Source organism: Anomalospiza imberbis, chromosome 7, assembly GCF_031753505.1.
Source record: "Anomalospiza imberbis isolate Cuckoo-Finch-1a 21T00152 chromosome 7, ASM3175350v1, whole genome shotgun sequence".
NCBI lineage: Eukaryota > Metazoa > Chordata > Aves > Passeriformes > Viduidae > Anomalospiza > Anomalospiza imberbis.
In genome coordinates, this window is record NC_089687.1 from 6,366,022 (window position 1) to 6,384,350 (window position 18,329).

Consider the following 18,329-nt stretch of genomic DNA (forward strand, 5'->3'; position numbering starts at 1 on the left):
TCAGCTGGGATCACGTTTGGACCAAGAGAGAAGTTGTGGATCGATGCTGTGGCAAGCAGTCATCAGCTGGATGACCCTATGCAGTGCCTGCTTTTGGGAGTCAGCTTTAACAGTGCCAAGTGTTAATTTGGTGCTCCTGGTGCCTGACAGCGACACACTCCATGGACCAGCAGTGGGTCACAGAGCAGAGCTGAGCATGGCTTAGGAGGTTCTGGATCACATGGTGGTCACAGCAGCTTTTGTGCCTTTGTCTCCCAAATAGTGACCCATAAAGCAACAGCAAATACAGAAAGTGATCATTATAAACACCCTAATTAGGTTAGCCATCTACTCACTTACAGTGTTATGAACCACTTTATCAACAGGGATTATATCTTTATTGCAGTTCCCACTTTGGGCAGTAATTATATCTAAAAGCCTTCCTGTTCACCTCAGGAAAGGTAAGTTACATTGTTAGTGTTGCAGAACTAAAATCCTCGAGTTCTGCCTCACAGAGAACACATCACATCCCCTCTGATGAGACGGTGTCCTCAACCTACACCCTTTCAAGACCCACAGGCAGCAAATTACCTGCAGCCAAATTAATTATTTTTCCTAACAATGTTACAGCTTTTCTTTTTTTCTTTTTTCTTTTAATAATAAACCATGATTTAACTTCCTAATAATTTGAAATAATCAAAGTAATATCATTAGTGTTGGCAAAGACAGAAATTCCTCCTGACTGGGTGCTAGTCACGCTTCACTGAAAGGCCTACCAGCAGCCCTCCCCCACAAAACAAAGTTATATTGATGTCATTGCCACCTCCTGCCTATTTTTTGGGGGGGGGTTATTTTGGTGTCATTTCATTATTTCTGCTGAGCCCTTGATTTGGGGGAAAAACCCCTTGCACCCCCTCCCCATTTTGGGATGGTCCTCTGTGTCCCCCCCTTTTGTGAGTGGGGCAGGAACCCCCCACATACCCTGACACCCCCAAAAAGACCACCTTGACCCCCCCAGACCCCAAACCCCCCAAAGACCACTCATAACACACCCCACACCCCATAAGCCCCCCCAAAATGAGTCACTCTGCTATTGTCTCTGTTTGACTAAACAAATGAATTTGGTTTTTAGTTAAATTATATTTAAATGTAAAACACTTACAATTTCTTGTTAACTGCATGCTCCTGTGAGGACATTTTCATTGCTCTTCAGAACACTTCTGCCTTCAGGGGCACAGATTTACCTGATTAATTGTTCACAAATAAAGAAAAGAAAAGTATCCATCAGATTTTCTTCTCAGTAACATGTTAGTGAATACCTCTCATTTGTAGCTTTAGAGTTGTGCCCCGTATTCTCAGAGGTTTCTGATTAAATCCTCATTAATTTTTGCATCATAGAGTAAGAGCTTTAAAATTTCAAGTGGGTGTCAAGTTGCATTAGGACTTGTGTACTCATTCTGCCTGAACTGTTATTCATGCACAAACAGTATAACAAGTGGAAGTGTCCTTTTTAAAAAATGGAGGTGGCTGCAGGCCTCATTTGGAACTTCACGGTCTGAGTGTTTGCATGTGTATTTTATAAAAAATAAAATTTTTATAATGGTGCATGTTTGGAGTGTATTTTGGTGTGCATTCTACACCCCATGGTGCAAGTTACTTAAGAAAAACACAACAGTATCATGCCAAGGCAGGTTTCCCTGTTCCTCAAACGACTGCTCTGCATTTCAGTCAGTCTGTCAGAAATTGTTTGTCTGCTTTAAGAACTCTAAACACATTTTTTCCTGTTTTCTCCTGGGCAAAGTTCTGTGACGTGTCTGGAGGTAAAGTTTGTTATAAAAGATGCTTTCACTAGACCAGGAACACAGACAACGTGTGTGCACTTAGACTTCTATGATTTTTTAATAGTGCTATTAATAAACTTCATTGACCTTGTGTTCTATTTTGCTCTTTGGCTCAGGTTTTTGTTTTCTTCTGTCTTGTGTAAATTGTACTGGTATTCCACAGGAAGTTAGAAACACAACTTTCTGTAACTTGCTGAAAAGGGTAGGAGGTAGCAGCCTTCCTTTCCAAATGCCCACCAACAATGCTGTAATCTCAAGTTCTAGGCCATGTGAGCCATAACCAAAGAATCAAGAGGACAGATGCATAATGATATGAAATCTTTACTCACCTGCATAAAAATTGAACTATTTAAACAGTTTCACTGCCACAGAATAATGTAGCTAGAAGCACTTTTTCGCCTCAATTTCCTGATGAAGCACAAGAGCAAGCTTGCAAAGAACAGTGACAGTAGAAACACAGCACACGCACAATGACAAATAAAACTATTCTTATATTAAACTATTCTTGTATTAACTATTCTATTCAAATAAAACTATGTCCTTAAAAGCAGTGTAAAACCAGAGTGACTGCCAATTCACTTTGGAACCTGACAGTGCTGCTCACCTATGGCAGAAATGTATCTGTCTCCACAGAACTTGAATTTTATGCTAGAGTTTGTTTCTCTAGGACAGCTCGGTAAGTTGACTGTGTCATGAAATTCCTAAAACTTGTAACAGAACAATCTCTCTGCAACACAAAAACACATAATCAAATGATGCTGAGGTTTAGATATTTCTACCCGCCAGAACAATGTGACTGGTCAGTATTATTCCCATTATCTGCAAATTTTCTTAAAACTGATCCATACACATGCTTCCTGTCTTTTACTGAGTATGCTAAAACCAAAAAAGGCTGTGTATGAATTTTTCAAATCAATATTTACCTTTTTTTCTTAAGCTATAAAAATTGTAACCTATTTCTGTTTCAAAGTTATTACCAGGCAAGCTGATGTTCTGCTGGATGCTCTCAAAGCTTTTCAGTGCAGTAAATATTGTTGATATAATTTCACTGACATATGGATTAGGATAATACAGATAGTTCATTGCCAATTGTTTGAGATACATTTGTGTAGTAGCAACTAAGAGAAGTGGGAAATAAAACAAAAGCTTGTAAAACTTGCTGCCAGCATCTACATCAGTGAAGAAAGGGGTGATTGAAAACATCCCAATTTTATAGCAGAGACAGAATTGTTATCTTATACAAGGTCAAATATGTAGAGAAAAAAATCATCCCTTATTTGAATAAAGTATATTAATTAGCTTTAACATAGGAGCCTGGAAATAAAATAATTTCTAAAAATATGTGATTATGTATTAAATATTCACCCAAGGATCAGAACAATAAGGTGACCAAGAGACAGTCTAGTATATAAACTGGAACAAACAAAGAATTACAAGCAGCCTCCTTGCAGTGTAATCGATCAAAGACAGTTGCACTTAGAGTTGTGTGTGTGAATGTGTGCTGACAGGGTCCTTTACTAGCACAAACACAGAAAATGAAATGGCCATTTCCCAGTAAACTGCCATCTCTGCTGCTGATGGCTGCCTTCTGCAAGGTGAGTTGGCTCATTCACTCTCTCTCTGTCAGCCTCCAAGCTTGGCTCCGGGGGAAGGAAGCATTTCCTTGGTCATCACCAGCACTCTGATCGTGCACATGGCTGCTGACACCTCCAGGGAGCTACTTCTGTCCTCCAAACCTTAGAGCAGTTAACTGCTCACATGGGGCACCCTCTGATCACCTGTGACTGACAAAGACAAGAGGAAGAATCAAAAGCAAATATTTTCTTTTCTTTTTTGAAGAACTGAAAACAAGAATAACTCATTATCACCCCTGATTAAACAAGTCAATGTATTTTTAAAGTAAGGCATCTCCCAAACTGCATGGGGTGTCCCTGTATGGGTCCAGGAAGCAAAAATACTCTCCTCATACAAAAGTGGAAACTATGAGGAGGAATAACTGTTTATTCACAAGGAATAACTAGTTATTCACAAATGCATTCATTGCAATGAAGAGAGTAGAGTGGGAATGAAACCTACAGCTCACTTGGCAGGCTGTAAGCAAGCAGAAGCAATCCCCAGAGAGGTCATGTAATCAGCATGGCAGGTGGTTGTATTGTTGTCCTACAGGCCATGGAAAATATCCATCAGAATTGACATGCAACACATGAATATCAGTGGATATCAAATAAGGGCATGAAACATTTTTTCCCTTATTTCCAGCAGCCCTTGTAGTTCAGCCACACCAGCTTATCTATTTTTACTTGCAGAAAGGAATCTCATTTCTGTCCTAGTACTGTAGGTGCCTCAGAATTCTCACATAATGCAGACATAGCTATTCTACCGCCAAAATGCTTCTCTGACCTAAACAGTGTTCTAAAAAAAACCATCCAAGATTCTGATATATACAGTGAAGTGTGACATTGTCCATAGCTACTGGCAACGCAGCAGGAGACTTTCACTTTGGAAGGAAAGCTGAAATGTAGGCATTCCCAAGTTAAACAGAGTTTCAGGCTGTCCTGGTAGGGGATGGAGGTAGCACTTGTTTTTCTCACACCGTTGCTGAAATGCAGTGTCCATACTGGCCATGCAAGTATACACAAGACCAGCAATGGAGAAATGGTTTCCTGACCTTTCTAATAACAAGTGTGAATTTGGAAGGCCTTCACATTCTTCATTCCTTCACGTTCTTTAAACTGCTGCACTACTGGTGAAGTAGAAGAGGAGGGAAAAGGATTTTCAGTGTAGCTCCACTACACCTCTCACATACAGATTACAGCTGGTAAGAACAGACAGACCATTTTTCCAAGCTTTATAAAACGTGTCCTTAGGCAGTAGTTTCAAAACCACTTACTCTGAATTTTAAGTCTCATGAAAGTGTTTCATTTTCTCCATGAATATTTGATCCTCACCCAGACAAAGCAAGAAAATTGAAAGTTTTGCAGTCTTTATTTCTTTCCCACTCACTTAACAAGGAATTTGGTAAAGATGATGTTACAAGAAACTAAATCAACCAATTAGCAAAACTATTTATCTCGTTCTTCTGCTGTAGAAGGAACATGGGAGACTTGAGAATATTTAAAGAGCAGTAGAGTATGCAAACCATCAGGGTGTTTCATAGACTGCAGCCACATTTCACACAGAGAACAAGGATTAAAAATCTCATTTAATTATTTCATCTCCCACTGTTGCTGTCACCTACTATAAACAACTGAGCAAAGAAAGATGAACTAGGAAAAGTAAACTAAAGCTTAATTAAGAAGGTATTTTCCTTTCTTTCCTATTCAGGCCCATGCATGTATCATGTCCCTAGGATACAACAGATGTGTCGTTTCCTTACTCTGCTAATTAGAGACACCATATTCCCTGAACAGAGTGTTGGAGGTATATTTTCAACCATTTATTTTAAAACTGACTGACGGTCATGTCTCTAACTTGTGAGTATTCGTGTAAATGCAGCCTATTTACTCACCACCACTTAAATTAAATTGACATCTCACACCTTTTCAAAACTAGAACTGTTCCAAAAGAGGTCAACACTGAAAGCCTTGGATATGACACCACAAAAGTTGTTGTAGGTGGAGCTGAGACAGGAATATTTTTTAGGCTATCAGTGAAAGCCTGTGCCCTAATTATTATGCCTGAATCTAACTGAAAGAGTGGAGTGACTGCTTAGCAGGCAGAAAATTAATGAGAATATCTGTCAATGATCAAAGGACTAACCAAAATCTACCCAATATGTCTGTGGCATGTTAGGAACCTGTACAGACCAGGAAGTACCTAACTTGAGTATTTAAAGATGCCTATCACCAACTGAATAAATAGTGCTGCCAGTAAGAGGAATTTTCTACATGTTTATGCATGGATAAATAACCAATTTAAAGTTGCATTATAGAAGATAATAACCAGGAGGAGAGTGCATAATACAATGTAGGAGCTGGCATACAAAGGGGATGCACAGCTTCCCTTCTTTGGATTTGGGCTGCTAAAGCTCAGAGTGTGCCATTTAATCAGCACAGTGTCTTATGTTTATCTGTCATCCTGCTCTCCCAAGGAAACTGCCATGGCAAATGGACTCTGAGGAAAAGTGTGGTGGCTTTATAAGGACTTGCAGTGGGCAATGGGTGCCCCTGGGTGAGCAGCTCCACGTGGAATACCATGAGTGGGTTGACTCAAGGTCCCCTAGCTCCATAGGGACGAATGTGCCTGAGGTTCTGATTAAATCCACATTATTTTCAGCATTATAGAAAAGGTACTTTAACATTTTGGGTGGCTGTTCAGTTTCTTTCATCTGATGACCCTGTGGCCTGTGTACCATCCTATGCCCACACTTCCAAGGGGTCTGGTCCCATCACCTGCCTGTTCTTTTCTACTTTGTTTTTTATTGTAGGGTCATGGATAATTGACTCTCACTAAGGACAACTTGTCATTACTACCTATTAATTACAGAAGCACACATAACCATAAGCATTAGTGCTACATATGCGTGATCTCTCCTCAACATCACCAGCTACATAACAGGGGTCCACATGCTTAGGTGTTTGAACAGCATTGTAATGCTTTTGGCAGCTTAAAGATAAACTTTCACAACAGCAGCCAACTTCCCCATCTTTAATAGGAAGGACAAACTCAAAGCCTCTCAAAAATCTCTAGTAACTTTGCTGGATACATTAAATGGAAAATGTCTGTAAAAATGTTGAGTATTAGGGCTGAGCATCACTCTTCACATAACAAAGCTATTCAGGGAGGGCATTTCCATCTCAGAAAGTGCCTAATATCTTGCAACATATAATTTGCATAACCAAGAGATGGCAGCACTCCATCAACGCTTTGCCTGAAGCAGTTCTTTGGAAATGATAATGCATCTGTAAGCACCATACCTGTGTGTGTGAACAGCGCTAGGAGACTAAAAACAATGGAATAACCATGGAGCGAGACCTGTGATTATTATTCTATTGCTTTACAAAGGTCAAGTAGAGATGAAATTCATTTGCCAGTAACTTGAATTATTCTTTACCCACCTTTTACTACGAATAGGAGTATTTGTTTTCATTTGGTTGTCTCATAGATGTATATTCTCAAAGCATATTTCATAAGATAAAAAAATGACCTTTCATAAACACTTAAAAGCACATATATATCAAATATACTTTCCTTTAAAACACTTTCTCTGAAGCTGAATAAGTCCCTTCATAATAATCTTAAGGCTCAAGTCATGTGTAAAAATTTAACATTTAATTATATATATACATACACAGGTGATTTTCTCGTGCAGACTGATGCTGGACACAAATTGGAGGAGTTTGGTGTTTCCCAAAGATCTCCACTATCCCATATCACCAGGCTCACAAACAAACAAGGGGTTTGGTAGCAGTGATAATTAGCCTGTTTTACCACATTCACTCCAATTTCTTTTAGATTCCGGGAACAGGGTATGGACTCCAGGAACAGCCTTTGAACAGCGCTACAAGGAAAATGAGCAGCACAACTCTATGGACACTGTGAGGTGATGAGGAAACTGGGTAAAAGGCTGATAGCAATGAGCTGGACTGAAAAGGAAATTGTTGAACTGAGCTGTTGCTGTTGGGTGAGTTTTGAGAGCAGCCTTATTTAAATTAATGAGATTCTCAGCTGACTAATGTTAGCACTGCTTTCCACCTCTGATGTTTATTGCTGAAAATCATTTTCCAAGAAAAAGGCCAGGTTCAAACAACATTGATTATATTTCAGAAAAACACATCACAAATAAGTTGCATAATATCACTAAGGGTCTTACAGGTTTTCACATGCAAATGTAATTCTTGCTTTAAAATATCTGATTAGATTTTCTCTTTTTACAACCTTTTTTACCTTAGTCTAACTCCATTGGTGGTACATTTAATTTAATCCAATACACAAGGAAAATCTATTTGTTTTCTTAAAAAACACCAAACAAAAATTTTTGGTGGCTTTCATTCTTTTTTGTGGTTTTTATTTTTCAGTGTGACCTTGTTCTTCTGTGGTATCTCCAACTCTCCAGAAAACATTCACCACTATTGGATTAATTCCTGATATTTCTACTTGTACAAAATATTATCATTCTTAGAAAATGAGCAAATGGGTTCAGTTTTACTAGCCTAATAGGAGTGGGAGTATCATAGCAGCAAGTGTATCACTCAATAAACAATTCAGTATTTCATCAGAGTATACCAACTGTAGGCCATAACTAGAAACTTAATATATTTTTATTCTGCATTAGTGTGTACATCCTAAATTACAAACAATCAAATTAGATCTGGCAGAAGCTATCATGAAAACAAGTCTAACTGTTCATCTCTTCTTGTTTTCATCTACAGCATCAGCTTTCTCCTCTTCCTCACACAAATTAATCCTGCTGCCTGCAATGAGCTGCAGTGTCACTGGAAGGAGATCCAGGTCACTGTACATAGCACCTGGATCAAATTACTCCATGAAACTGAGCAAGTTCTCCCAAAAACAGATTGGAAGCTAAGTATTTCTATTTATGGGCCTGGAGTCCCCATTCATTATTAGTTCAATGCATTTTCAGAGGGTGGAAAAAGAAATCTTAACATATATCCCAGGAATTTATAACAGCATGTTTCTTGGATTATAATTAGCTCAATAGAAATCCTGTCTTACATAAATATACTTTAAAAGACCATGCAAAATTAAATATAATTCCTGAAGGTAAAAACAGTTTTATTTTTTTAAACCTCTCTCCTATCTATTCTTGTGGAGCTCCTCTTCCCTCCACTCTATGATGTAGTTGTGTCAGAATCAATGATCTACTCATAGATAAAAGGACAAATTTTTTACTCAGCATTGAGTAGATTTATACTGCTTTCAGTTGTACTTAGTATTCCTTTTAAGTTGCTGGGGTTTTTTTATGTGGACAGAAAACTTTAGATAACTGCTTTGAAGATAATTCCCATAGCAAGCGGAAAGCACAAAATATGACTAAAGTTCAAAACTTTTAAAGTTCTGACTTAGGGAAGACAAAAGAGTTCACTTTTTTCAACACAGGGATCTCCAGGTTGTTCAGAAACACTGCTTTATAGCTCATTTCCTTTCTCAAGTTTCCTACTTCGCAGCCTCTACCTTTGTTTGGGATTCCTTGACCTGCTTCACACCCTCAGCCTGCTGGTCAGCCAAAGAGAGATTGTGAGGTTTTATTTCTCTTCCTCATTTCTGTGACAAAGACTTAATTTTAAGTTACCCACTCCCAATACACCCATTTGTAACCTCTTCATATGTGTTCTAAATGCACTTTTACCTTTCTAGGGACGGATCTCCTGAGTTTCTGTAAAGAAAGTGAAATTAAACCCTTTTGCAAATGAATGGATGGCACATTATAAGTTGTATTCCTACAATTTTATTCAAAAGAGCAAAATCTCTCAATTTAAAAAATGCTTAAGGTCAGGACCACAGCAGAATTTAGATAGAAACTTTATAAACTTTGATGTAAATTTCGGGTTGAACCCTCCAAGGTTCTTGTGTCACAAGACCATTATTTGTGGTGTTTTGGGCTACTTAAATGCATATCACTCTTTGATATCTCTGAAGTCACTTCTGGTTCACCACAATTAAAAGAGCACCACTGGTTTCGGGGCATTATTTGATGAAATTTAAGAGCATCTTGAATTCAAGTCAGTAGGAATACCCACGTGCTTATTACTGAGCACGTCTGTCAGATGAAGAACTCGTTGAAAGTTCTTAGGAAGAACCTAAGAAAGATGTTTTGATCGTGTTTCATGTAGAGAAACGTTTGCATTATCCTTATCCCTTCTAAAGTAACAGTTTGCTTAGAGATTTAAGTACAAATTCCAACATTTGAAGCAATTCCACATGAAGCAGAAATAGAGAAGGTGTCTTGAGTAAAACTGTGTATCGTAAATGAATGCAAGCTGCTAAATAACATAGTATTAGAATTTTTAAATGAATGGTTTGGTGACAGAATTTGGGGGGCGGAGCTCAGCTGTGGTAGCCTTACCCATACCAAAACTAAGCTGCTGGGAATTTAGCCAAGCTGAAAAGTCACTTTTGTCAACTTATCTTGAACAAAAAGCTTTCGCCCTGCTTTTATAGCAGTAGAAAGTCCGGTGCTGTGCCAGGGTGGAGAGCCGCGGTTCATTCAGCTCCCAAAGTAAGGCAGATTGGAAAGGCGTCCGCCTGTAGAACCTGGAGAAGCTTCTCCGATCACCTGCAAAGCGATCCTCAGTTCCGTGAAGATAACCCCGTTTAGAATTCAGTGTCTCCGCATTAACATCCCCCATCTCAGCTCCTCTCTCTTCCTTCGAGTACAATCGCCTCGGCATTGTAAATTTGCCCTCCTATCTCCCAGTTTAGCACTGCGTTTGGTAAGCGGCCGCGCAGTTTCCCCTGCCTGGCAGACGCCTCCGCGGGGCAAGTCCCGCCAGCGCAAGATGCGGTTATTAAAGCGATGCACGCTCCCTGCTCCCTGCTCTTTCCTTCCTCCCCACGCCCAAACCGAAGGCACAGTTTGGGTATCACAGTTTGGGTATCACTGCAGGAAGCCGCTGCCCACAAGCCCGGCAGCGCAGCCTGGCACTGGCGCTGCGCTGTCGGGCCGGGCCGGAGCCCGGGGGTCTCTCGCTGCCAGGGGCTCCTGCAAGCCCCGCTGCTGATGGCGACAAACCCGCGTGTCCTGCTCCCCAGCGAGCCCCTGCTCCTCCCTGCCTGATGGAACATTTCATTCCACAGATAAACCCAGCAGCCCGCTCTGCCCTGACTAATGACTCACATCTTCCTAAACGCTCCGGTGAAGTTTGTTTACAGCGCTGGCGCTTGCTACATCGGGGCAAGGAGGGCTCTGTGTTTCCTTTTTTTACCTTTTTTTTTTTAAAGCAAACACAACTGACAAAACTATCAACTCTTTTTATTGTTTTCAAGTTGTATAAACAGAATTAGGCTGCAGGGAGTCTATTAATAAAGTCCTATACAACAAAACCATTCACAATCTTCAAGGCAGGTTTTAATCTCCCAGGAAAAAAATCAATTTTATTTAGAATAAACTAGTAAAGAATGGAGATTACTCCAGGGAATTAGTCTTTAAAGTATGATGGGGAAATATAGATTTTCTTCTCTATAGGAATATGATGTTGCAATGCATATAAAATGTGCCGTAACAATTACATAAAGGCTGCTTTTAAATTTCCAGGCTCATTAGCCCTATAGCTTTCTAGAAACAAGTACTTCTGGGGAGGGGGGAAAAGAAAAAGGGGGGGAAGGCGTGTAATTATAGAGACAAATACCTGGCAGAAAAAGCTTAGAGTCTTGAGTAAGTTCCACTGCATTAATGAACCACTCCACCAAATCCCAGGAGGTCAAAACATATTATGTGTGCGACTCCAGAGCAAAAGAAGTAACCTTGTGCCCTTGCTTTCCATTTCTCTGGCATCTCCAAACTGTCACAAAGGGATCAGTGCAGAGGGTGAAGCTATATTAATACAAGTTCAGTGGCCACCTGGAATACAGCTGCCAAGACCTCCGCTCACAGATGGCGACACTTTGTCTTGGAGGCTGAATCTGGACAAACAACCAAATGATCACAAATTCTGCTTTTGGTTATAGCTGTGTTGCTCTGCAGCTGAGCGTGTCTTCATCAGCTGCGGCAGAGACAATGAAGCTGGTTTTACTGAACACAGAATCTGAGGCATTTCCACTCCAATATAAAAATTGCTCGGTTTTTAACACTTACAGCTTGGAGAAGTCAGAATGACTTCAAGTCCTGACACTCTACATTCACTTGTTAACAGGGTCAGGATTTCACTTTTACCTCTCGTTTTTATTTCTCTTAGCCACAAAAGTGAGACCTGAACTCTGTGCTTATTATTCCCACAGCAAAAATGTAAAGACCCTTTTGTGTCACTGAGAAACAAACAACATAATGCTGTACCACAGGCAAAACCACTTCTCAGATCTTTACACTCTTTAACTGTTTATGCCCCAAGATCTTAATCAAGTATCTGTTAAAGCCTTGCCCTAACAATTAATTAGGGAAAACTCTAATTTGTATTTTGCAGAAACTATAGAGCTACAAGTGCAGTGACAGCTGTATGGTTAGAAGGAAGGTTTCAGTGGCTGGTGTTCACTTACACTTTCAAAGACATTTTAACTTGCATTTTTTCCGACAAAGAAACAATCTAAAATCCCAAGCCTGAATACTCCATGACTCTCAGAAATTGTTTTTTAGCAGTCACAGCCACTTTAGGCAGAAGGTGATCTTGTATATGAGCAAGGAGAAAAGCTCTGATCCAGAGCTGAATTTTGTAACTTTCTTGTCTTTATTAAATTCTGTTATATTCATGAATATTTAACAGTTAAAATATTCTTATTACTGCACAAACATTCTTCCAGCCTACAAATTTTTATATTCTGCCTCTGCTTATACTTTAATTTGATTTTGCTCCAAAGCAAGTACCGTCTATTTTTGCAGAGAATTCAGTTTCCTAGTGGAACTAACCTCTCCTCCATCTGTGGAAAATATTTGTTGGCCTTACTGATGGCAGGACTTTTTGCATTAAGGTTACATTAATAATAACTCAGCTAATTTTGGTGTAAATGGCCTAGAATAAAACCAAGCTGACCAGAGATGGCTTGTGTGGTCTGAGACCCAGCTGAGCTGAGTGTCGCAAACTTGCATGGAAGGGTTTGATCTGGTCTAACTATCACTGAGGGGGGAGAAAAGCTCGCAGAGCTTTCATCAAAAGATTCTGCGAGGTTGTGCCTGTGGGTCTGGTTGCAAACCCGGCAGTGTGGCAGCAGTTAGCGCTTCTCCCGTACACCCACACTGCCGAGGGAAGGTGGCAGCTCTGCTCTAACCACGCACCAGGGGCTCTGCTTACATTGTCGCCTGCAGCGTTTCAGCACCGGCTGCCTTCCGTCCTCCTCCTTCATCCCAACTCCCCTATTCTTTGTTGTAGGAAATAACAACCCAGACAACGGCAGTGTCTCTTTTCCTTATTGGTAAACACTCTCTGGGCACATCTGCAGTGATGATGATAAGGCAGAGGTCTGCTCTCAAATGGGAAAAACAGAATGTCAGTTTACATAATGGCCAGAAAACAAGAAAAAGAACCTACATGCTCGAGCAGTAAGCCTGTTTCTATCTTGCTTCATTGTCTTAACAGGATTCTTATTGTGTTTATATTTAGAGACATGGGAAACTGTGCTAGCCATGCTCCCCATTGTTACTTAACCTCAAACAACCTATATAACACGCTGTCCATTAAGGAACCTGAATGTAGACTCTAATCAAGGTGGCTAAACAAGATATAGGAAAATAAAGCTCAGTGCTTCCTCCTTGTTTGGGAAAAAACAAACAGGAAGGCTCCCTCTTACACTCACCTCAGCAGAAAAGAGGGAAGGAGAGTTTGTTTTTACAGGCTCACAGAAGATTTGAGCTCTCTGTTGTGCACCTGTTTGGTTTTTCATCATTCACGCTCCAAATAAATGGATAGAAATACTTCAGCAACTTACTTCCCAACTGGGAAACTTTTTCTTTCCTTTAGTTTTTAGGAATAGTGTTTATTAGAAATCCATGTTTAAAATCAACTGGAAACCTGACATAACTAAGACAGCAAAACTGTGACTGGTTAATCATCAGAAAGTTGCTTTTGATAACCTGTTAGTGCTTGGGGAAGCTTGCCTGAATGCTGAACAACAAATGAAACATCACCAAAAATTCAAATCCACATAACTGATATTAAATTGAACGCAATGTTCCTAATGACAACAGAAACTTTATTGCTAAGAGTTAATGATTCCAACTCATAGACACCAATGTTGAAGAGGACTAGAAGTGGCAACTGAGCCTGGATGCAAAACTATTTCACACATAGAAAATATTTACATTGACTCTTGGTTAAAAATCTTAATTTTTAAAAACTTTAAAAAAATCCAGCACATTTCAGTGTGGACCTTTCAAATCAGCCAAGGATGACAATACTACAAAATCATCCACAGGTGACATTTTGCAAAATCAGCCAAGGATGACAACCATAAATCATTTAAAGCTTTAAATTAACAAATTTATATAGAGAGCTTTTACCTCTTTCTGTGATGTTGTCTTGTCCTAATTGTGACATCTGAGATTCCTCAATAAGTATTGGGGTTTCTTATAGAAACATTCAAACTTTGGACACTTAATTTAACATAAAATCTTAGCAGTCCCTGGCATATATCAGAGAGACAAGTTGCCATCAGAAAGAGTCCAATTCTTCTTTTTTTTTCAATGATTTGGCCCTAGTGCATGTCAGGCTGTGAAGGTGCTCCATCTGACTAGATAAGAGCCTGAAGGCAAGGTTGCTCAGCTCTATCCCTTAGTAAATATATTTCCTTGGTGATCACACTTCTTACTATCTTGTCACCCAGTCATCAAATATGAGATGGATGTAAAGAGAGTGTAAAGGCTGTGGTTCTTCCTTACTTCTACTTTCATCTTCTAATACCTCTGGAATCCTGTGCAAAGATTAAAAGGAAAAGCAGGAAAGCAAAGCAGGAGGCATGCAGAAGGAGCATCAGTCTCCAGGAGGAGCTCAGGGAACAAGAGATCCTTCATGGCACCTTCCTACACCACATGCAAGGAGAAAACCCTTTCCTGTCCCAGTTTTGTTTCTCTACTGCTCAGGTTTCACACATGTACCATACCCAGTACATGCTGGACTTAGTGCTAGAGATGCAAACAGAATTATCTCTGTGTGCGAGGTCCAAGGCCAGCCTCGCTGGGAATGGCTGCAGTAGGATTTCCATTAGATTTCCGAACGAGAAACCCCTTTACCGTGCTTTCATTTAATTGTCCTCACTGCCTTCTCCTCCCACCTTAGTCTCCCTTTCTTTCAGGTGGTGGCACTGCTGCACCATTTGTGGTGCTCAGCACATCTTCCTCTGCCAGATTTCTGAGTGCATCTTAACAAGTAATTAGAGCAATTTTCACGAGCTCATGCTGTCGGCTCTCCAGCTCCTGCATGATCCAAATGGCTCTCAGGGGATGTTACATTATGGTTGGTTTGTTATTGTTTGTTCCAGGCCAGTGCCACTAGACAAAAGCGTTATAAAACCGGTGAGGGGTATTAATCACAATTTCTTAGATGTTTGTCTGCAATGTCCCTATTCTCACTTTCCCACTTTTTTTGCTTAGCTGTCATTTTGTTCTGAAAGAGCAATTAGGATGTGATGTACAGAGTCCTGTGCTACATAGAAGCTCAGCAATAGGCTCAAATATTTATAAGGTTAGATAAAAAAGTATGAGAGAAAAACAAGCATTGCATTTTAGCAATGCAATCCTAACCTCTTTGTTAGGAATGACTGGATTAGTACCTGAGAGCTTCCTTGCAAACAGCCAGAATCCCACCAGCTTTGAGTATTTCAAGCCCCTAAATTCAACTGAAGCTTAACGACTTACCCATTGTGTGTCTCCGTATCTAACTTGACTTCAGCATACAATGCAGGATGTCCCCTGCTGTGCAGCCCCAAAACAAGCCCCTTTGAAAATAGTATTTATTTCAGTTCAGTTAATCCTTATCATTTCAAAACTCTAATGGCTTTGAAATTCACAGAGATGCAACCCTATCCCTGTGGTAGGAGATTTAGTCATGTAAGAGGAGGAAAATAAACTGAGTAACTAATAACTAATTTATTCAGTTTCTGATCTTATTGATTCCAGGTCTGGGGCGTTTTTAAACCCCTTAATTGAGGCAATAATAAGTAATAATAGGTAATAATAACTTTGGCCTGTCTCCCTCCTGGGTCTTTCCAGCACAATGAGGTTGCTATTGAGTGTTATAAGAAAGAATCTTTCCAATTGAAAAGCCACCAGCACAACTGAGGATTCTCTAAAAATATGGAAGAGAAAGAAAAGACAACCACTTTGATGGGGTGGATAAAGGCAGCTGGACAGCTGTTAAATAGGTTTTGCAAAGAGGGATATCATCTTGGTAGATCACTGACTGAGGCAGCAATAATAACAACAAGCCTGCATTTACATGCTACTTTACACCTTCAAAGTGCTGTGCAAACAATAACTAATTGATCTAGTCTAAAAAGAACTGCTTCCCGTGTAATATCTACTATGTAGTCACAAGAGAACACGTTATTAACTCAAGGAAGCAATTTATTTCAAAATCTATTACCATAAATTATACCAGTCTTCTTTTTCCTCCTTTTTGCAGATATTCCCTCTGCATTCTGATTAATGCCTGGATTAATTTGCTCAGGATTTCTGGAAATTTTTTAAGTGCAGACTTAATAGGAGACTGATAGAAATGTCAGAGGTAATTGATGCTTTAATGGGCATGGAATCTGGAAAAGTCAATCAGAATAGATTCACAAAGGCCTTTTTTAAGGCATGAGGGTAAAGGCTCACCATACTGGATTCACTTCTTTAGACAAGTTTAGTAAATTATGTACTGTGAGTATTCTCTGCTTCCTAAACTTAGAGGCACAAAAGGCATATCAGATCAATGTAGCATTTTCCCATTAACTCCAGATATTGTATTATTTCCTACCTCTTTTTTATCAACATTTTAAAATTATGACATTTTCAACTGAATGGCTGCATAAAATATTTTTTTAAATAATAATCAGTAGGTTGTATCTATCCACACCAGGATAAAAATATTATAGAAGTTGCAGCCATTATATTTCTTTATTTGTCCCTGCTTGTACGGATACGGAAAGTTGCTGTTCCCATTCTTGGTTTGCCTGTTCCTTTAAACAAGGCCTGATCTGATCTCTGAATCAAGTAAATCCTATTAGTCCGTTTCAGCCATGAATACAAAGGAAACATTCCATAATCTGTCGACAAGAATCTAATCCACGTCTGTTTCTTAATGCAATACACACACAATAACACATATATTGTGTGTTATCAGGAGCCAGAAATGTCTTCATCTGTGCATGCTGCTAAAGGTGCAAACACCGTGTTTATCACTGCACTATTTGAAAGCCTTTTCTTTACAGGAGAAATAAGCTGGAAAAACACCAGCAAGTCTCAGTGTGCCCCAACCGGCTGTGACACTCTTGCCTGAAAACGTCTGCCATATATTTGAAGTCAGTTCCCACTCCTTTCCCTTTCTGTCCTACCATGGAATTCTGGCTGCTGCACTTGCGCTACCCAGCCCCACGTTAGCTCTTGCAGTAGCCAGTAAGTAAAAACCATTGTAATGCTGTCTGGCTTGTAAATGAGAAGAACAATAAGGAAAGTCTGAGTCTGACAGCCAGCAGTCCATGGTGATTACAAAGAAAAGGGACCCCATTTTTTACTTGCTTTTTGTTATTGTTATTAAGGTCAGTGTCATTCATCAAGATGCGGAGTTATTTCTGACACGGTTTCAAAGGTCAATTGGTCATGTGCAACGACAAAATAGATTCATAGAATAATGTACCCAAAAACTAGGCAATGTGCCTTTCCACTTTCTATTGTTATGCCCCTACTCATATTTCAGTGCCAAAAATCAACAAAGAGAGACATTTGAAAATACCAGTTGAGCAAACAACGAGAAGAAACTGCAAGTAACTCATTGATGTATAGTTTGAAAGCCATGCAATTTCTCCTTCTAAGCTACCATTGTCTTCATTCCAAATATCCAGTCAGTTTTTAGCCAGGAGAAATATTTCATTGGCCTCCCCATTCTACAAAGCAACAGATTTATTTAAAAGGCTCTAATTAAAGTTTAATAGGAAAACTCAGAGTATAGAGTATAACATCTCATGGTACAATTCATTTGGCTGGCACACTACTATCTTTGTCTTTCCTTCCAGGAGGAATCTTTTCCTGAGTTTTCATTCATGGGAAGTTTTGGGAAAAGTCCGCTGAGGTTTCATCACCACACCCAGCACATTTCCACAGGAAGAACTGATGGAAACAGTAATAAATGGGTGAAGGCTGAATCCAACAACCAGCAGGACACTGAATGAGAAAATCCACTTTTACCCTCTACTGTTCACTAGCTGCACAAATACAAAGCTGTAATACCTTCGGCCACCCTCATCCATCTCCCCTTGATAGGAGAGCAGGAGTATCAGTGCTTCCCATGTTCTAGAGCCAAGCAGAGGAGGATTCTCTACAAAAACAGACAAGAGGCCCTTGACTCCTGTACTCCACTCCTTTATGACAAATAAACTCACTGGGTTTTTGTTTCTCAGTGAATAACTTTTGAAACAAGGACTTTTCCTAGTGAGTTACAAAGCTGAATTTGCAGGGAATATAAACAGTCTGATTCTCTTCTGAACTGATCTATGACATACATTGCATGGGCTCTCAGCATCCAGTCTCACACTGCACTTATGAAAAGTGACATAGCAGTGTTATCTTTGTGTATTTATAGAGAGAATTGAGCATGTAGCCAGGCATGGGTTGGTACCTTCAGCATTTCCAGTGCAGTTTAGCTCGTTTGGTAACAGCATATTTGCTGGCCACCAATATAATGTGAGTGGTCCTGGCACTCAGCATCA

At 39.8% G+C, this 18,329-nt stretch overlaps 1 long non-coding RNA gene across 5 annotated transcripts in view; it reads right to left on the bottom strand.

Annotated features, from left to right (window-relative positions):
• Positions 1-1,116: 1,116 nt before the first annotated feature.
• Positions 1,117-18,329, bottom strand: part of LOC137476831 (uncharacterized) — a 106,159-nt gene continuing 88,946 nt past the window's right edge. For 2 of the 5 annotated variants that reach the window (XR_011000640.1, XR_011000641.1), the window contains exon 5: positions 2,675-3,604. This is a non-coding gene — a long non-coding RNA (uncharacterized lncRNA). Of the gene's footprint in view, positions 1,224-2,149; positions 3,605-3,846; positions 3,981-11,122; positions 12,891-18,329 lie in introns of those variants that run through there. The other 3 variants (XR_011000643.1, XR_011000644.1, XR_011000645.1) reach the window with 3 other exon arrangements.